This window comes from Podarcis vaucheri (assembly GCF_965113315.1).
Source record: "Podarcis vaucheri genome assembly, chromosome: 14".
NCBI lineage: Eukaryota > Metazoa > Chordata > Lepidosauria > Squamata > Lacertidae > Podarcis > Podarcis vaucheri.
Genome location: NC_138752.1, coordinates 19221748 through 19243027, shown reverse-complemented (window position 1 = coordinate 19243027; position 21280 = coordinate 19221748). Strand labels below are relative to the sequence as shown.

The window sequence follows — 21280 nt, the reverse complement described above, 5'->3', positions numbered from 1 at the left end:
CAAATCAGTGATGATTCCTTCTCAGCCAAGTACCTATATAGTCATATGTGAAAAGATTAGCGTGAATCATAGAAAAACCAACAGCAATTCTGGGAATTAAGATTCCCTATGAGATTGTGGGCCATTGTGGAAATATGGCTATGTGCACATTAGCAACATAAAATGCAGTGCAGTTGTCTTCCCAGCTGCATTTCAAGTCATTTTTTATTTTACTTTTTTCGTTGCCCAGAGAGAAGACAGTGGTGTCGTCGTCTAATGCAGTTTCCCTGCACAGAAGTCCTTCCTATTCAATGAAATTGCCAGTTGCGCACAGTGCCAGATTTACGTATAAGCTAAAGAAGCTATAGCTTAGGGCAGGGATAGGCAACCTAAGGCCCATGGGCCACAAGCAGCCCACGAGGGTCGTTTAACTGGGCCACGAGCCGTCCCCAAACCGAGCCACCCACTCGGTGAGTCCCCACGCGCTGCGCTAAACCAGTGCAGCACAGGGACTCACTTTCCCGGCGCTGGAAATCGCGTCTGCGCAAATGCCGATGCCAAAAAACTGCATCTGCGCAGACGCCAGAAATCACGGGCGCTTACATGTGCGCACAATCTAGCTGGATCTCCACTGGAGTGAACCAGCCCAGGCAAGGTAAACCTCGCTGACCCCTGGCTTAGGGCCCCACTCTCTTGGAGGCCCCCCCAAAAATCGAAGGGAAAAAAAAATGGATTTCCAAAATATAAGGTAAAACAAAAACAAAAACCTACATACAGCAACAGTGTTTTGTGTTGTGTAGGCTCCTATGATGCACGTAATGGGTCCATAAATTACCATTTATAGCATATAAAAGGTAAAGGGACCCCTGATGATTAGGTCCACTCTTGACCGACTCTGGGGTTGCGGCGCTCATCTCGCTTTACTGACCGAGGGAGCTGGCGTACAGCTTCCAGGTCATGTGGCCAGTATGACTAAGCCGCTTCTGGCAAACCAGAGAAGCGCACGGAAATGCCGTTTACCTTCCCACCAGAGCGGTACCTATTTATCTACTTGCACTGGTATGCTTTTGAACTGCTAGGTTGGCAGGAGCAGGGACCGAGCAACGAGAGCTCACCCTGTTGCCGGGATTCGAACCGCCAACCTTCTGATCAGCGAATCCTAGACTCTGTGGTTTAACCCACAGCACCACCCGCGTCCCGTTTATAGCATATATTCAACACAAAAAACAGCGACAATTTGTTGTTGGCAAAGGACAGCTGGACATATAAAGGGCCCCATTATCTTCCATAGCTTAGGGCCTCATCAAACCTAAATCCGGCCCTGTCTGCGCATGAGCAAGAGGTGTCTCGAAAGCACGTGCCACATCTTAAACGCAGCTTACCTTTTCAAATCAGATGGAAGCTGGTTTAAGGGTAAATGCAGAAAACCAGCAGCATTTCTTTAAAAGCTGCAGGATACATATGGACTGTGGCTACACCGTATGTATACACGGCTTCAAACATCAGAGGTGGGAGCGCACTGGAGCCAAAGTAAAGTTGCAATGTGCGCACAGCCGAAGAAGGGTAAAGATGGCATAGCAGGGTTGGCGACTCCCCACCCTCACCTGCCCCGGGTCCTCTTGCTGTGCCTTTAATTCGCAGACATTGCATCTCTGTGCTGTGAAAAGTATTGTCGGGTTGTTTCTGCAGCGTAAGGTGTTGTGAAAGGATGAAGGGCCAGGCAATGTGCAAAGCATCTGCCTCCCACGCCCTGCTTCTTTGGGTGCTTCCAGACAGGGGCTTCACCTGCAAACAGGTCACTGGGATAGATCTCTGGTGTGGGGCAGATAAAGCCGCAGCTGCAAAAGGAACAATTGGGAGCGCTAGAATTCATAGAATCATAGAGGGACCCTTAGGATCATCTAGTCCAGACCCCTGCAGCGTGGCAGTATCAGTGGCGTGTGGTGGAATTTTTCGTAGGGGAACAAGGCCAGAGGTGGCAGCATGCGAGGGTGATTGGACAGGATGACATCCTGACATTTTGCCCTCCCTAAGCCGGGCAGAAGCTTTCTGGGCTTTGGGGAGGAGGTGCCAGGCTTTAACACTTTAATACTTTAATTTACCGGGAACATTTAGGGGGCTAGCTTAGTCCACTGATCGCACACCACTGAGGAATATGCAGCTGTCCCTTACAGGGATCGGACTTGCAACCTTGGCATTAATAGTATCACGCTCTAACCAACTGAGCTATCAATTACAATTCAACAGCAAAGGCAAGTCGGCTGGGATCAATCCTTAGTATTTTCCCAGATGGTGCGAATCGAGACAGGAATCCTGAAAGGCAGAGCATTTAGAAAAGGCAGAGCATTTAGTTAGAAGAGACACGGGCGTAATGCTCACCCTGTTTTCCTACGCTCTTTTCTCTTCTTTCATCTCTCATATTTCCTGTATCGTTGCTTGTCTTCCTCTCCTCCTCTTTTTCTTCTGTTTGCTTTTCTTTCCCCCTCTGCTACTGCTTGCATTTTGTTTCTTTTACTTCTCGTTTTCCTGCTTCCTGCTTCCATCCCTGGTTGCTCCTTCCCAGGCCCTCCAGTACATCCTTCTCCTTTAAACTTGTGAGTGGCTGATACACATCCGATGGATGAAACAAGAAGCCGTGTCCCGAATGTCAACCTCAGTCTGCCGCTCATCTTTAGGGAAAATTTTAATGTTTGATGGTTCATCGTGTTTTTAATATTATGTTGGGAGCTGCCCAGAGTGGCTGGGAAAACGCAGCCAGATGGGTGGGGTATAAATAATAATAATAATAATAATAATAATAATAATAATAATAATAATAATAATTGAAATGTATGGAGCAACAGTGGTTCCAAAGGTTGCACAGCACAATCCCCAAATCCCCGCGACAGGGTGAACTCCCATTGCTCGGTCCCTGCTCCTGCCAACCTAGCAGTTCGAAAGCATATCAAAGTGCAAGTAGATAAGTAGATACAGTGGTACCTCGGGTTACAGACGCTTCAGGTTACAGACAATTCAGCTTACAGGCTCTGCTAACCCAGAAATAGTACCTCGGGTTAAGAACTTTGCTTCAGGATGAGAACAGAAATCGTACTCGGGCAGCGCAGCGGCAGCGGGAGGCCCCATTAGCTAAAGTGGTACCTCAGGTTAAGAACAGTTTCAGGTTAAGAACGGACCTCCAGAACAAATTAAGTTCTTAACCCGAGGTACCACTGTAAGTAGTGCAAGTAGATAAATAGGTACCGCTCCAGCGGGAAGGCAAACGGTGTTTCCATGCGCTGCTCTGGTTCACCAGAACAGCTTAGTCATGCTGGCCATATGACCCGGAAGCTGTACGCCGGCTCCCTCAGCCAATAAAGCGAGATGAGCGCCGCAACCCCAGAGTCGGTCACGACTGGACCTAATGGTCAGGGGTCCCTTTACCTTTACCTAACTGTAAGTTAGCCAGTGTTTCACCGCCTTTCTCTGATCTGCGAATGACCTGTTCTCCTTGTCAGGGGTCACTTTACCTTTAAGTTAGAAATATGTATTTGTTTTATTTATTTATTACATTTACACAGTGCCTTTTTCTTTAAAAAAATGTTTAGGGGTACTCTCATTTTGACTCAATAAAATCACCATTTTATAGTTCACATCGGGGAAAATAAATACAGTTAATGGACAAAAGTACAAAGGTTCACAAAATATTTAGGGGTATGCACCCCCCCAAAAAAAACACTGCATTTATATCTTGCCTTTCCTCAAGTAGCTCAAGGTGGTGTACATAGGTCTCCTTCTCCCCTTTTTATGCTCACAACAGCCCTGTGAGGTAGGTGGGGCTGAGGGGCGGGTCACCTGGTGAGCTTAATGGCTGAGTGGAGATTCATTGGCAGTGAACATGTTTCAGGGGCTGGACTAGATGATCCTCAGGATCCTTTCCTGCAATTCTATGATTCTATGTTGGTTGCCTAACAATAGAACAGGAAGTATCATATCTCCCACTGCTGGGCTGGTATCTCAAGTCTAGACTAGAAAAGGGATCAATGATTGGATCTCCCACCTCATCCAAATTTTGATAAAAAGCAGTTGTGAAATGCAAGAGGAGGGATATGGATTGGGACTTTGGCACTGGGGGAGAGGGAGTTTAACCCATTTCTCCAAAGCAGTTTTTCCTATGAAAATTGCCCCACAAAACTGGCAGGGGTTTTTTGCCCTGTTAAAAGAAAATATACCCATCACCGCTCCCTTAAAATGAAAGTGACAAGAGTATGAATTATGAATCTCTGTTCTCTCACCAACTTTGTTAGTTTTTAAGGCAGTAGTTTCCAAAGGTGTTTTTTTTTAAAAAAATAATACTCATAATTGCTTATTGGGATGAAAAATTGCCACGAGATAATATATTTATTTATATTTATGTTTAGTCATTTGAAGTACAGTGGTAACTTTGAAAAGACGTCATTTAAAGATTTAAACTCCAACATCAGAAAAGTGGTTCCCCTCCTGTTTGCAGGAGAGGAGGGGAGAAGTCTGAGCATTAGTTACCTGCAAGAAAAGGGGAAAGTAAAGATATATCCGCTGCCTCAAAACCCTGGGAACGGACTGCCTTTGACAGGGAAGCTGATCAGTGGGAGGACTGTCAGTACGTTAAAAGTAAAGAAGTCTCTGAAAGATACACTGTTTTAAGACTGCTCCTGATTATAAAGTAACTTTCAAGGGTACTGAAACTGTGGCTTTTAAGGGATAAGGGGGACATATAAGGACTATATTTGTTTTTAAAAAGAGTTACAAAGTGAAGCTGGAAGTGTGTCCCCCTAGAGGAGACTTGGTTGCAACAACAATTAAGCCACTAAGTAACTAAGCCATTGGAAAATTCCTTTTCAAAACAAATCTACCAGGCGTGAGACTGACCTTGAGTTTGCATGAGAGTGTTATGGCAAGTGAGAAGGAAAAAGTAACCAGGTCTGGTAGACAATACAAGGCTGACATTACACATCAGCGAAGGGCTTCAATTTCTGGTGCAGCAGGCACAGCAGGAGCAGCTGTTTTGCAAGAATGAATGAACGAATCTTTATCTTGCCAGATAATTTTCAGCAGTTTTGGACAGAAGTTTAAGAGAGTAGATTGGATTGGTTTTACAAAGCCTTTCCTAATATATATTCTTGGGGTTTTGTTCCATTCAGATTTTCAAGGAACACAGCAAGCTGTTCTGCAAAAGCTTCCAGTGCAACCTTACTTGTGGCTAACAAACAATGATCCTCAGTAGGAGCTCAATTTGGAATCACCTTAACAAAACCTTTGCCTCTTGGCTCCTTCCTGCGATAGATATGTTGATGAACATGCAACACATTTTTTTTACAGATAGGTAGCCGTGTTGGTCTGCCATAGTCAAAATAAAAAATTCCTTGCAGTAGCACCTTAAAGACCAACTAAGTTAGTTCTTGGTATGAGCTTTCGTGTGCATGCACACTTCTTCAGATACACTGAAACAGAAGTTGCCAGACCCTTCTATATAGTGAGAAGGTGGGGAGGGGTATTACTCAGAAGGGTGGTGGGAATGGGAGATTGGCAGATAGCTGAGATGAGCCTGTTGACGACTCTTAACGACTGTAATAGGTCTTACAGGAAAAGGCAAGGGGTGAGAAGGTGAGAAATGGCTTAGTCATGTATAATGAGATAAGAATCCAATGTCTTTGTTCAGACCAGGTCTCTCCATGGTTTTAAGTTTGGTAATGAGTTGCAATTCAGCAGCTTCTCTTTCCAGTCTATTTCTGAAATTCCTTTGTAGTAAAACAGCTACTTTGAGATCTTGTATAGAATGTCCTGGGAGATTGAAGTGTTCTCCTACTGGTTTCTCTGTTTTGTGATTCTTGTGATTTTTTTTAAATGACTGAGCGGCTCTGAGATCAAAGTCCCCCCCCCCCAAGAGGTAGCCTTTGTCTTCAAAATGCTCATTTATCATTGTCATTGCATGTAGGTTCCTCCTCTTTTGCCCCAGTAGATGAATGTGGGGTGTTTGTGTGGAGAGAAAACCAAGTGTGTTATTTTTTGTAAATTACCCAGTTAATTTTCCAGTTTGCTTCACACAATTTCCTGAAATTGACTTCTGAAAAGCTAATTGTGTGCTTAGTATGCATTAATAACCAGTCAGGTGACTTTAAATCTGTTCCAGGAGTCCGTTCGACTCCCGAAACTGTTGGAAAACCAAGGCACTGCTTCTGTTTGGCTGCAGGAGCTTCCTACACTCAATTGGAATCTGCGAAAGCCGCGTTGGACGTTCGGCTTCTGAAAAACGTTCGCAAACCGGAACACTCACTTCCAGGTTTGCAGCATTTGGGATCTGATTTGTTCGGGAGCCAAGCCGTTCAACTACCAAGGTACCACTGTAATAATGAATTTATGGTGACAGTGATAATGATGGAAATTTTAATTTCAATTATTTCTCCCGGCAGCCAGTTTAGTATTGAGAGAGCTGGTAGAAATGCAAGATTGTACAAATTTGCAGTAGCGTATTGGGCTTCAAATGTGCAGGCTGTTCTGGAATCTGTCCAGACCTAGTGGCAAAGTACAAAGAATGCAAACAGCGTATTGATATCTCACTACAAATAAAAAAAACCCCAAGACCAGCGAAGTCTTGCATAGAAGGGAAATTACTGAGTCACCAGCATTTCCTGTGCCACAGTGCCCCCTAGCACTTGTGCATGGTATTTTGTACATTATTAACTGGGCTTACCAATTTTAATTATAGATACTCGCAGTTCTTTGAGCGTGGGTTGTAGGACTTGGTATTCATGCCTGACTTCCAGTTTCCTCTCCAAATATTTGCCAAATGTTACCCAGTGGCGGTTCTAGGATATCTGACACCAACAAGGAGTGCTAACGGTGGACTAATTTCAAGGAAAGCACTAATTTGCCAAAAGAGAGTCTTGTGATACTTTTAAATACTAGCAATGATCATCCTCATTATTATATCATTATTATGTTTGTTGCCCACCCTTCGCCATAGGCAGCGTTATAATTTAAAACACAGTATTAAAAAGAGTTTATAAACAAATTACAGCCGCAGAAATAGGTCAGGTCCTGAAATCACACACCTTGGGTGTCAAACGGACAGGGCAAAGAGGCGAATCTTCAGCATTTGCTAAAAACTGTATAGTGAAGGTGACTCTGTAGGGAGGGAATTCCACAACTTAGGGGGTGCCACAGATAATGCCTTCTCCTGGGCTGCTGCCACCCTGAGCTTCTGAGGTTGGTGGAACTACCAATTATGGTGCAAGCTTTCATGGATTAGAGTTCGCAGACCCATGAAGTGTCATCCTCCTTTGGCTTATTCTATTTCACAAACATACTGTAAGCAGTAGCCTGAGCTAGAAAAGAAAATGACGTACAGCCTCATTTATAAAGCATAAGTTTTTGTGCACATACTCAAGTAAGCAAGAATTACAATTCATCACTGATTTCATTTGAGCTCCTGAGAATCTTAATTTCCCTTCCCTTCAACATCATACTTTCACTGTGATCTGGGAATACCCACCTACCTGCCACCCCGGTAACAGGTTGAACAGGGGCTCTTTAGAATTTAAGAGCCCTGCTGGATCAGACAAAAGAATTTGATTTTACTTTTTTAAGGAAATGAATGTTGTGGGTGTCGTCTGGAGCCAGTGCTGCAGCTGTCTTCGCAGGGTCCTTAAATACCGCATTTTTCGCTCTATAAGACACACTTTTTCCCTCCTAAAAAGTAAGGGGAAATGTGTGTGCGTCTTATGGAGCGAATGCAGGCTGCACAGCTATCCCAGAAACCAGAACAGCAAGAGGGATCGCTGCGCTCCCTCTTGCTGTTCTAGCTTCTGGCTTAGCCGTGCTCTGTCCCTTCCCCCACCTCCTGGAAAAGCCCCCAAGAGCCACACTCCCTTTAAAGAGCCACGCGAAGCGTGTGTGCGGCACTTGGGGGCTTTTCCCCGAGGAGGGAGAAGGGCAACCCGTCAGTGATGGGCTGCCCTTCTCCCTCCTCGAGGAAAAGCCCGCAAGCACCGCACACACGCTCCACGCGGCTTGTGAAAGGGAGCGCCGAGCAGAGCCTGGGATTCATACAGGCTTTGATCAGCGCTCCCTTTAAAGAATTTTTTTTTTCTTGCATTCCCCCTCTAAAAACTAGGTGCATTTTATGGTCAGGTGCGTCTTATGGAGCAAAAAATGCGGTATATAGAGCCTAACCCCTGCCAGACACTGACACTCCTTTGCCCAATATTCTTCGTGTTAAGAGAAAAAATGGCACACACAAATTGAGGAAGCAGAAGAGAATTAATTTGGGATCTGCGCACAGTTTAGTTCCAGGAAAGGGCAGAACGAAACTGCTATGTTAGCCCCGTATTGCTATAGACACCTTCTTATTTGGCACAATGCTTAAGACTAGGAGATATCCACAGAGCATTCAGACTCTAGAGCCAGCTCCTGTTTGCTAAATCTATTTTTCCTTACTTTGAAGCATTTACACCACCTCCTCCATGCATGCCTACTACCCAAGCCATTAATCATGCTCACGCACATTACCCATCTTTAAAAGCAAGCCTCTGCATTTTTTTAATAGAACCCGCAGTGTGTCATTATGCTGTGTGTTACACCCACAAATGCATGCATGAACCACACACCTTGCTTGCATGAAATCGCTACTTAAAGGAATACAGGATGTGGTTGGTTTTGCAGCATAATTATTATTATTATTACTATTGTTAATCTAATCACCTTCTATCTACACAATCATCTCAAGGCTATGTACATTAAAAACATGATCATATTGCTTGAGGAACTTATAGTAAATTTATGTTGGTGTTTCCTGAGAGCTGGAAGAAGTTTGCTTCTGAATTAAAATTAAAGCATAAAAAGAACCCGGTATCCAGATGCATACTGCACCTGACAGCAGGGAAAGAACGTGCCTGTCAGAGTTCGTAGCTCCTGAAAGTCTTATCCACCACGAATTTGTCTAATCCTCTTTCAAATCCATCCTACCCTCAACCTTCTGCTTCAAAGCTGCCTTATTGATTAGGCCACACAACAGCTCTAAAGAAGGTGGCTTTGTTTATTTGATTTGTGGATATCAAGTCAATCACAGCCCTCATTTCTCTCTCTCTTCTTAATTTTAAAATAACCTTTATTATACAACAATTTACATATAACTTAGTACATACAATACATACAACAACATAGACACACCATAGACACTAACGTACAATTTCTCATCAAACAAAACACCCTTTTTAACTTCCAATTCACCTCATCGTACCTTTTACATTTTGTTAATCTATATGCATTTCGTTATTATTTAGCTTTCCCATTATTGTCAAGAAAATTTTGTTATATGCTTTCTCTATCTTTCAAAATTCAATCTAGGTCTGTCAGGAGATTTGCATTATCACAATAATTTTAAAGGTACAGTGGTACCTTGGGTTAAGTACTTAATTCGTTCTGGAGGTCTGTTCTTAACCTGAAACTGTTCTTAATCTGAAGCACCACTTTAGCTAATGGGGCCTCTGCTGCAGCCGCTGCGCCACCAGTGCACGATTTCTGTTCTCATCCTGAAGCAAAGTTCTTAACCCGAGGTACTATTTCTGGGTTAGCAGAGTCTGTAACCTGAAGCGTATGTAACCCGAGGTACCACTGTATTCTTCAAATATTATCCAGTCTTTTCTAACTTTCTGAATTGAATTTCCTCTCATTCTCCCGGTCATTTTTGTGAGTTGTAAATACTCTATCATTTTCACTTCCCAGTCCGTTTTGGTGAGGATACTGTCGCCTTTCCAATTCTTTGCTATTAAAATCCTAGCCGCTATGGTTGCGTACATAAAGAGGGTTTTAAAATTTATATTGATTTCCATGGATTCCCCCCACACACACCCCTCATTTCTCAGTGGCTGAGCTCTTTGTGAATGCATGTTTGCAGAACACATGTTAAATTAACAGTGGTTCTGGGTGTTCCTCTCAGGGTTGGGCTGAAAGCAAACAATACTTCTTTGTATTGCAAATACGACTGCAAAGCAAGCAAACAATGGTAACCAGGAGGAGACAACTGTGGGAAGGTGGGAACCGTCAGTCCTCACAACTGCTGGGATGTGTTGCTGTACCCACTAGGCCTAGCACCAGGAGTTGACCTTGTTTCGTTGAATAAAGAGTTAATTTCACTGATGCTGTGTGATTTATCGCTGGCCCACTCCTGGCACTTGCTCCTGATAGTGGATGAGGGAGCAGCAGCCACGCCTGAGCAGAGCACCTGTGGCCTTGGCTGCCCTGAGAGGGGCTGAGACAGCAGTTAGGTGGGCAAGGGAGAGAGGAAGCAGTGGGTCTGGTGGCAGCAATCAGGTCCTCCTCCCCATGTGGCTGCTCCTTTGCCTTCGCCACACAGCAGCCCCTTTTTTTAAAAAACAAACAAACCTGGGTGTCATGGGGGGAATCTTTGTGTGGGTGAGGTGGGTGCCTTTGTGGGTGTGTTGAGGTAGGGGAACGGTTCATGACTCCATTTGTTCTTACTCCTTGTGGCACTTTAAGTTTTAATCCACTTCCCCCACCACTTTGTAATAAAAATACAGTGGTGCCTCAGGTTAAATACACTTCAGGTTACAGACTCCGCTAACCCAGAAATATTACCTCAGGTTAAGAACTTTGCTTCAGGATGAGAACAGAAATCGTGCAGTGGCAGCGCAGCGGCAGCAGGAGGCCCCACAGGCTAAAGTGGTGCTTCAGGTTAAGAACAGTTTCAGGTTAAAGAACAGACCTCCAGAATGAATTAGGTTCTTAACCCGAGGTACCAGTGTAGTAATAATATATTATTTACAGTCATACCTCAGATTACAGACGCTTCAGATTGTGTTGTTTCAGGTTATGGACCGCCGAAACCCAGAAGTACAGGAATGGGTTACTTCCGGGTTTCGGCGGTCGCGCATGGGCAGAAGCGCCAAATCACAACCTGTGCCGCTGCTGGTTGCAAACGTGCATCCCACACAGATCACGTTCGCAACCCTAGTGTCCACTGTATGTATGTATGTATGTATGTATGTATGTATACATACCCCGCCTATCTGGCTGGATGTCCCGATGCCACTCTGGGCGGCTCCCAACAGAATATTAAAAACACGATAAGTAAATCAAACATTAAAAGCTTCCCTAAACAGGGCTGCCTTCAGATGTTTTCTAAAGGAAGAAGAAGAAGAAGAGTTTGGATTTGATATCCCGCCTTCCACTCCCCTTCAGGAGTCTCAAAGCGGCTAACATTCTCCTTTCCCTTCCTCCCCCACAACAAACACTCTGTGAGGTGAGTGGGGCTGAGAGACTTCAAAGAAGTGTGACTAGCCCAAGGTCACCCAGCAGCTGCATGTGGAGGAGCGGAGACGCGAACCCGGTTCCCCAGATTACAAGACTACCGCTCTTAACCACTACACCACACTAGTTCTTTATTTCCTTGACATCTGATGAGAGGGCGTTCTACAGGGCGGGTGCCACTACCGAGAAGGCCCTCTGCCTGGTTCCCTGTGACTTCACTTCTCGCAGTGAGGGAACCGCCAGAAGGCCCTCGGAGCCGGACCTCAGTGTCTGGGCTGAATGATGGTGCCAACGCGCGCCCAAAGATAGGGGGAGGAATTCAACATTGTTCCATGAGGGCAAGCATTTCAGCTTGCTACATGGAATGACCACATTCCCCTCTGCCCCGTGCACCGATCTGGGGTTTCTCCTGGGTCAGCAGATCCAGTTTTCCGGGGTGCTGAGAAAGGTTAGAAGGAAAAGCTCCTTTGCCCAAGTGGAAGCCCATCAGCTGATGGGACCCATTAGTTGAATCCCACCCAGGAATTTGTTGCTGTCATGTGTGGTTTGGACCTGAGCTGTGGTTCAGCATAACATAGCAAGGCATTTCCATTTTCTCGTATTAAGAACCTGAAAATGTCCCTCCCCCCCTTTACAGAACCCCCTGTATCATTCAAGCTTCTGTAGCACCACTGCAGTGGTTGGTGTTTTGGTTTGGAGGTTGTATGTCCAGTCCCTGTAGCTGAACAAATAAAGGGGCTGGCCGTGTCTCCACTGTACGACTTGTGGCACCAGTGGAGAATTGAGTTTGTACAGGGCATGAACATGGTAGAGAGAGAAAAAGCTTTGCCTAAGGGAAAAGAGCATGCAGTACACTCATCATAATCTAAATATATATTTAGAAAAGGGGCCTATTTTCTTTCGAGAAAAGTGAAAGAATGCCCGGAGCAAAATGTAAAGGTTGTTGTTCTATTTCCTCCCTCTCTGTTGGGTTTAATTAAGCACTGAATTAAAACTGTAAAGCAAACACAAATTGAGGGGTTTTCTTTTTAAATGAAACGGGAGCTTGCTTACTGGATTGGTGGTGGGGGGGTAACCCCTCATGCTACCCTGGCAGTGATATGGATGTAGACTAGAATGTCCCTATTTTCATCTGAGGAGTATTGGAGGGTATGCTGTCTAGTCTAAGGTTACCAGATTTTTTTTCAATGAATCTGGGGACACTTTTCAACTTCCTACTAAATAGATGAATTTTGTCAGGGGACTGATTTGCAAATCCGGGGACTGTCCCCGGGAAACGGGGACGTCTGGTAACCTTAGTCCAGTCACCACTGTTGAAGTAAAATTCAGCCACGAGTTCAGTTATCTTGTGTACGTAGAACAGGGAGTGCCACCTTGGATGGCTGTAAAAGGGGATTAGAGAAATGTCTGGAGGAAAAGGCTATTGATGACTACTGCCCATGATGGCAATGCTCTGCCTCCACAGTTGGAGTCAATGCTTCTGAATACCAGTTGCTGGAGGAGAGAGGGCTCTTGTGTTTGGGTCCTGCTTGCTGGTTTCCCACAGGCATCTGATTAGCCACTATGAGAACAGGATGCTAGACTAGATGGGCCATTGACCAGATCATAGCTGTCAAGCGTCCCTTATTCGGTGGGAAAGTCCCTTATCCCAGCGCTGTGTCCAGCTCCTGTCCCTTATTGATGATGTCCCTTAAATTTCCCGGGTTTCAAAGGAAGCAGCTCCTCTCCCTCCCTCCCTCCCTGCTGGCCAGGGAGGAGGGAGGCTCCAATTGTGTTACTTGGCTGTCTTGCTCACCCAATAAGGAGTCTAAGAACGACTGGGGGGTGGAGCTTGCATGCCTTGTGCCAATCAAATCGGCCGTGTTGCCTTTGCTCAGCGCTTCCCAGCGGAGAGGTGACGGTGGTTTTCCTTGCTGCATCCCCTTTGCCAGGTTGCTGTGCTATGGGAACCACCACTTGAGGCTTCGTTTGGCTGCTGGTTGACTAAAATCCCTTATTTTGGCTGCTGATCCCTTATTTTCGAGGCTGCTGGTCCCTTATTTTCAAATCTGTAAGTTGACAGCTATGGACCAGATCCAGCAGGCTCTTATGTTTGCCAAGCTGATACCCGTCTCCAGAGGTTTTGGACTATAACTCCCTCTATGCTTGCTGGGGCGGATGGGAGGTATAGTCCAAAACATCATGAGGGCACTAGGTTGGCAAAGGTACCTGTGTCAGGAGTGAGCCGACAGTAAATCACACTGTGCAATTTGGAGTTAACTCTTTATTAGCATGAACATGACCTGCACAGACTTGGAGGAGTGTCGGGCCAACTGAACACAGCAGCTCTTCCCTGGTAGGTCTTGCCCCCTGATAGTTCTTGCCCCATGGATCAGTTGCTGAGACTAAAAGGCCCTGCCTCCCCACAGCCATCTAAGTCCTCTCCTCTCCAGGGTTTTTCCCAATCAGAGATTGCGCCTACGTGAAACAAACCTCTCCTTCACTCTTTTCACGCCTCTCTTCATTCTGGGAGGCCAGTGGGGAAGAGAGCTTATTGCAGCAGGAGTGGAATGCACGCATGACTCTTCACCAGCCTAACTCATCTCTGCCTCTTGACGTCCCTCCTCCCACTCGCCTACTTCAGATTCTGCTTTTGATTCTGGACTTCCCTCTGTCACAGGCTTTCCCAGCTCAATAAAGCCTGTTACCTCTTCAGCTTTCAACACCTCATCTTCTCCCTTGGACCACTCATCATTGTCCCACCACCACTCCCTGGGCTCTGAGCCTTCTTTGCTTGATGGTTCCCCAGCTGGTTCCTCCCACCATTCCTTTCTGTCCAACCAGTCCATGACAGTACTCTAGGCAGAGTCAGGCATATCTATGCTCAATTACTTCATTAAGCAGGCTTACATGTTCCAAATTACCATGGGACCAGGCTACATGTTTTAAATTTAGCCATTTCTTCCTTATGGCTTTGTTCCATTCCTCCATGGTGACTCAGAATCTTTGGGACTTAGTCACCTTGATAGACGTACTAGCCTTTGGAAAATGTGACTACATTATTACAAACTTGTTTTTCTAAATTACGCTTTCAGCAAATGCACACAAAAAACCCCCCAACACAGTAGTGAAGGAAGGATATTTTTACAGAACTATGTCAAACACCCAGGATACTAATATAGCCAGAATTAATGTAGAATAGTACTGTTGAGACTTACATAATTTAGGACCAAGTCACCATTTTAAACTTGGACAACAGGGCTGCCTCAGACATTGACTATGGGGAAAGATTGTAGCTCAGGGTGGTATAACATGTGGTTTAGATTCAATCCTTGGCATTTCTAGTTTAAAGTATCAGGGTTAAGGGTGCTGAAAGTTGTGAGGATTCTCTGCACAAAGTGGTGCCAGACACACCTCTGTGGGGAAGGAATTATACAACTTAAGGGCTGCAACACAGAATGCCCTCTCCTGAGGATGGTGAAACTACCAAGAGGGTCCCCTCTGCTGATCCTAACACCCAAGAGAGTCTGTAGGCAAGAAGGCAGGTTTTAAGACATTTGGAGCATAAGTTGATTAGAGCTTTATAGACTAATGTCAGCACCCAGAATTGGGCTCAGGAACAAACTGGCAACCAATGCAATTAAAACTTATGAGTTCTAAATGGATCCCTAGCTAGGGTTGCCATATTTTTAGTTGACTTGTCTAAGATTCAGGACAAAGTGCTGCCTTTCAGAAATTACCCCCAGACATCAATTCCACCTTTTGAAATCCCGGTAATGTCCAGATGTATGGCAGCCCTGACCTCAGCCAGTAATCTGACTGCTGCATTTTGGACCTGTTGAAGTTTCCAAGTCATCTTTGACGGCAGCCCCACATATAAAGCAACAATTGCTGTCTCCTTTTACACCTTCTGTGACAGTGCATTACAGCACAGGTGCCAGTCAATCAGTGCCATCTATAGTTTCTGCTGCAAACTGGCAGAAAAGGATTTCCTGAGCTCAGGTCCAAAGATATTGCTTCCGCAATAGTTTGTATGCCCAAATAATGTACTTAATAGTCACATGGATCCTCTGCAGGGGCTGTCTCTGGGTATGAATTCTAATAGAAAAGAGAGTCATTTATAGAGGAGAGTTGGGAACTCCTATGTCTGGCTTGGCACAGGGTCCCCATATCTTCTACCCTAACCATGGAATATGCAGACTAGAATAAGTATTATTTTTGGTCTATTTTTGCTTTTGCTGGTGGCTGTTATTACAGCTACCAGCTGCAGTTTGGACTAATCTACCAAACTGAATAAATGTTTACACTTGGTCCTCAAGCCATTTTGGAGCACTTCCACTAAATTCAGTAGGACCATTCTGAAATAAGTGGGAGGACTGCAGCCGCTGCTATCAAGAGGCAGCAATGAGAACATATGACTCAATTATTCTGTAAGCACATGAGAATCCAAGACACACAAAGGAGCTGTCACGTTGAATCAGCAAGTGCCACCTTTGGCAGTCGCTATGAAGGTCTAGTATAGCAATCGCATGCACATGATAATTTGAAGGCCAGGCAAATGTTAAGCAAACCATTCTTTCTATATTCAGGGTCCAAATGTGAGTGTCAGTGCTTTTGTGCCAAAATGTCACCATCCACACACAAGAGGGAAATATTAGCAGGCTCATGGAAAGCCCAAGTTTGCAGATGTGCACATACAACTCCCCCCCCCAAAACAGAGAACACCTAATGGGGAGGGAAACCCCAAAATAGCTCAGAGGACTAGGTTTGCTAAGTGTCCATACAATGCTGACTGACGGTTGGAGTGAAACAGTCTAACTAGAAGGGGAAATGCAATGCAGTAGCCATTGACTAGCCGGCAGGAGCGCTCCGGCATGCAATGTTCCATTGAAGGTATCACTTATAATAATACATTTTTAAAAGACGTAACATTTGGTATTTTTATAAGGAAGATATGTGGATCACTGAAACTGAGTTATGCTTTAAACACTTGAAAATAGTGCCTTCTCTTTCGCCACCTTTCCACTTTAAATTGCCCCCTTTTCTAAAAATAAAATTTGTGCACAATGTGTACTTTGCCCTTTAGGAGGAAGCTCATCGACCTTTGGCTAATCATAGTTTCTCAGCTGCCCGTACCTCGCAGGGTTGCTGTGAGGATCAAATAAAAGAACACAGTATGCTTAGCACAGAGCTCACTGGAATGAAGTCTGGATGCAAATGTGATGAACAATTATTTTATTAGTGCAAGCTCACCATCAACCAGCTTTAAAGCATCTAAGAGACCTCATTTTAGTGGGGAATAAATAAAGCCTCAATGGCTGCAGTTGGGATTTTTATAAAATTATTTGCTGTCTTTTTCTCTCCTCTTCCCCCAGTTCTTTCCTTCTTTATTAATGATAGCAATAATAGGAAACACTCAGATCTGTAGCTAATTCCTATTTGTTGTGGAGAACATCCCCCCCCCAATGTTGTTATTCATGACTTTTCTTTAGTGCTCAAAAAGGATCGCATGTGTGTAATTGCAAAGAAGACAAGACTACTAATTTCTGGTAAGCTGAGTATGAAGAATTTTCAGTCGCTGCCCAAATATTTAGGATAGAAATTCCTAATGCATGCGACTGTAGCATTCTTTAAAAGGCACCAGCTCTTTCTTCATCCAAGAATAGCTGATGGAAAGGAAGATCTAGAGGTTAAAGCGTAGAAGCCTGAGTCAGACCAACATATCTCTCACCAGCTGCACGCCTGCTTTTATTTCTCTCCTTGGAGGGGTTTGTAAAAGAAAAAAGTCATCCCTGGTCATCCTTTTTAACTATGTTCACTATGGCTGCAATGAGAATAAGTCATGCCTAGTGAGTGAATTGTAAGTGCAGATGTATTACAGGACAAGGCAATCACAGGACAGGGACAAGGACACAATCATGGCATGCCCTTGTCTCTCTCAAAATACTTTTCGTTTTAATGCCCACTTGTATTTTTTGACATGGCTTGTCACATGGAGTATGTCACTTGGGACACGGGGGGGGGGGGAGAGATAGGCAGGGCCAGCTCTTTGTGGTAGCCCGCAGCCAAATGTTTGTACTGAAACAGGAACTGCAAAGGCAGCTTTCCGATCTCATTGGCAGTCTGTGCACAGCAGCTGCCTTCCTCCTTTCATATCTTCTGCATGCAGCACGGGCCTGCACACTTGGATGAATAATGAAAGGGGCTGTTGCTCACTCTGTTTGGACCAGCCTCTCTGCGCAGCCTACAGGCTGGCTTTGCACACAGAGGAGGAGAATGAATGGCATTGGATAAGGGACCTGTTCATAAACACATGAGCTGCCACGTGCAGAGGCTAAGACTGCACTTAAAGAGACCCGCAGGATGAATCATAGGGCATCACAAAAGGATCTGTGGAACTCCACCCTCTCTCCAGACAGTGTAGGCAACCACTTGAGAAAAGGTCAATAAATGGCTAGAGTTTTGCAGAGTGCTATTTAGGGATGAGCAAATATGCCACGTTCAGTTCCTCTCAGTTTGCCATTTTTCCCCAATCTTGAATTAGTTCCCCGCATTTCCGCGTCAGTTTGTGATTCTTTAAAAAGCAATCATAAAAAAATTCATCAGCATTTTAGTGCAAATTCCTCTTAATACAGCATGCACGTTTTTGTATGCAATTTTGCGTAATATAACAATCTTTACAAAGCAACATTGCTGATATTATGCATTTCCTATGTTATTTTCACTAACGGAACATTTTTGAATTTTGTTTGATTTTACTGTAAAGCTGCCCCAATCCATTTATCCTGGGGAACTTTCCCTGTGGGGAGGAAACAAGTTGTGCACAGGCCGATATACATTCTGAGGGGGAAACATGGCTTGCCTAACATTACAAGCTTTTCCAAGCCAGGCGAAGGCCTTCCTATTTGCCCATTTTTCAGACTGCCCCGTTGTTTTCAACATCACACAGAAAGCTGCCTTGGCCCATGTTGCTCAGTATTGATCGGCATCGGCCCCACCTGAAAACTAAACCTGGCCCCCCTTTGCATGCAAAGCACCCCCCCTCCCATAGTTGAGCTATGGCTCCTTTCTGTTCTATACAATATTTTGAGCTTTTGAAGTTTTTGGCTCTTTTATTTTTTGTATGTATGTTACTCTCTTGGAAAGGGAAGGCAATGAATAAATAAATATTATGAATGAATGAGACAGCCTGAGGCAAAAGAACTGAGGCAGCATCTTCCACCTGAGGTAAAAATTAAAAAAACCAAAAACCCAACACCCACCCCGCCCCTTTCCCGCTTATTCCCTCTTTCCCCTCAGCGCGACGCAACGCTCAGGCACGCGTCACTTCTCCACCCAGCCCTGACTGACACCCCTCCTGGCCCAATGGCGCCTCGTGTCTCCGCCCAACTGCGTCATAAGGAACCAATGGGCATCCTCCTCTTCCTCTTCTTCGCCGGACTGCTGCGGGGAGGGCAGGGCGGCGTCGGCGTCGTTGCTGCTACCGCCGCCGCTGCCGCCGCCCTGACAACCTCCAGGCCCTCCTCTTCCCACCCCCTTCTCTTTCCCAGTTCCCACTCGGACGAAAGGCCGGCTTCCGACAGCCAATCCGGCGCCGGCTGAAGGTGGAGAGTGGCAGGCGCGGGCGCCAATGGAGTGACAAAGGCGGCGGCTGAGGAGCGGGAGCGGGGAGGGGTAAGCTGGGAGCCCGAACCAGGCGCGGGTGTGTGGCGGTGTATCTCCATGGGAGTCGCAGTCAAGACAGGAGAGAGCGGGAGAGCCCGGACCGGGCCTACGCAGGTGAGGCTGCGGCGTGAGGTGCGCTGGGGGAAGGGGGGGGGCGGGCACGAAGAAGGGGGAAGGGATGTCTGTTATGTGGGGGGGGGCTGAGGCAATCTCCCAAATTGGGCGGCGACCAATAGACAACCCCCTCCCCCCAAAAAAATGGGAGGGGGGAGGATGTGGTGGCACTATTAGTCCCCTCGCCCTTCTTCCACTTGGACCGGGGGGGGGGAGATGCGGGAGGCCTAGGCACCTTCGCACCTGCCTAATGTGGCGGAAAGGAGCAGGTGATGGGTGGGGAGGAGCGCGGCTGGTGGGCTTCTGTCGATTCCCCCCCCTCGCACCCCCCCCATTTTGCCACCCAAAGCGGCGACAACGTGGGGGGGGGGCGGGGTTGGCTTTGTGACCTTGGCCCAGAGGCCTCCCTCCTTTCCCAGCCATGCCCATCCATCATCATCACCCTCTGCAGGGAAAGGCAGGCCCCTTCTCTCCCCCCCCCCAATAACAACCACCTAAATTTCTGCTGCCGATTTCTCCTATTCTCCTTTCCAGCTTCTATTTCTTCTCCTCCACCTCCCTCCTCAAACTGTTCGTTTAATTTAATTTTAAAGACATTTTTAATTAGATGTTTCATATACACACACACACAGAGAGAGAGAGCGCCGTAGCATCTTATGTGGGCTTCTCCCTCTCAATCGCTCTCTTTCTCTCATCGGTTTTCCACAAGCGTTTGGTTGGTCGCTATGAGGATAGCATGCTAGGCTAGATGGGCCACGAGCCTGATCCAGCAGGGTGGTTCTTAGGTTCTCTCCTCTCCAACCCCCCCCCCCCCGGCCACACACAATTATTTTGTTACTGTTCCATCTCTTTGAGTATTACTTTAATAATGGGGTGTAGAAAGTAGCCTAAACAAAAAAATACTGGCTCCAGTGGCGTCCCTATAGCTTTCCTCTCTCTGCACGTTAAAATCAGCAGGTCCGTCACTTCAAAACTGGGGAAAGAGGGAGAGTTTTTAGTATCGGGGCTGTGTGTTTTAAAAACAGCCCCCCCCCCCGCTCCATCAGAATAAAGGTCTATTTAGTAAGCAAAGCCTGGAGGCAAGGGTCCTCCCCTGTTGAATAACAGGGGTTGCCTGCGCCCCAGCAAATGTAGTGAAGAGGTACAACGATTACTCCAAGGTTAAGTTGTAAAAGAAGGTGGTTTCATCTTAACAGCATTTTATGTGGTTATTCTTTGTCACAATGGAAATGCTCTTGAGAAATGATAGGGTCTACAACTCGAGAATTGTAACAGAGTCTGCTTTTTTCATCCTAAATGGTCTGTAACAGTGATGGCTGAGGTTCTGTCCTTTACCAACTGTTTCCTCTTTCACCTCTTACAAAGGCTCTTGTCTGTTTTATGGGTTTGGTTTCATGGGCTACGCCCCACCTAACATGCCCATTGTTGTTGTTTCCCCATTACTGCATGGGTTTAATATAACATGAAGTATTACTAGACTCGGTTTATCCTCTTCTTACATTATGGACTGGGGTAAGGGGGTTGAGGTGAGTTTTCACATCTCTCTCCTTTTCTCCTATTCCCCAATATTTTTGTGTGTGCAAGGGCAGCAACATTTACTGCCTAGGTTCAGCATCTTTTCCCCACGGAGTAAAAATTATTCTCCCTAATTTTTCTTTCAAATATGCTTCCCTTCCTGTCGTTTTGTTTATTACTTTCTGGTCCAAACTATGGTTATCCATAGTGGGCTAGTCACCCCTATCCTTTGAGCCATGTGTTGCTTCTGCTTTGGGAGATTTCACTGAACTAGCCCACTGTTCCTCTTAGGGTCTTTCTCTACTTCCTGCTGTTTCTGAATTGTACCCAAGACAGACTTCCTATTATATATTGACTGGTGATTATGATCTTCTGTGCAATGCTTACATGTTCGCCCGTATCCAGCCAGCAAAATGGTGCCCCACCAGGCGTGCTTCAGAATTTCATTGACATTAGTTGCTATCCCCTCTCTACAAGTATATGTTGCCGGAGGGAATAATGACAAATGTCAATGAAATTCTGAAGCAAGAAGCCGGGAAGGGCACTGTCTTGCAGGTGGAACATGAGGTAATGTCTTCCTATTCCTGAATCTTATCTATTCCACACTTGTCTTATAGCTAGGCTTTATAGGTTGGTTGGTTACTTAATTTAAAGACCGTTTATAAAGTTAGTTGCTCCAATCACCTGGGATTATTTTGATTAATTGATGTTGCTATAAGCCATAGAATAGATGAGATTACACTGA

General features: G+C 45.6%; 1 protein-coding gene across 2 annotated transcripts in view; it reads left to right on the top strand.

Moving 5' to 3' along the window:
• Positions 1-18691: 18691 nt before the first annotated feature.
• ABHD2 (abhydrolase domain containing 2, acylglycerol lipase) overlaps positions 18692-21280 on the top strand; it is a 36193-nt gene continuing 33604 nt past the window's right edge. For both annotated transcript variants that reach the window (XM_082198668.1, XM_082198666.1), the window contains exon 1: positions 18692-19020. The gene's annotated coding sequence lies outside the window, so the exon portion shown is untranslated. The remainder of the gene's footprint in view (positions 19021-21280) is intronic.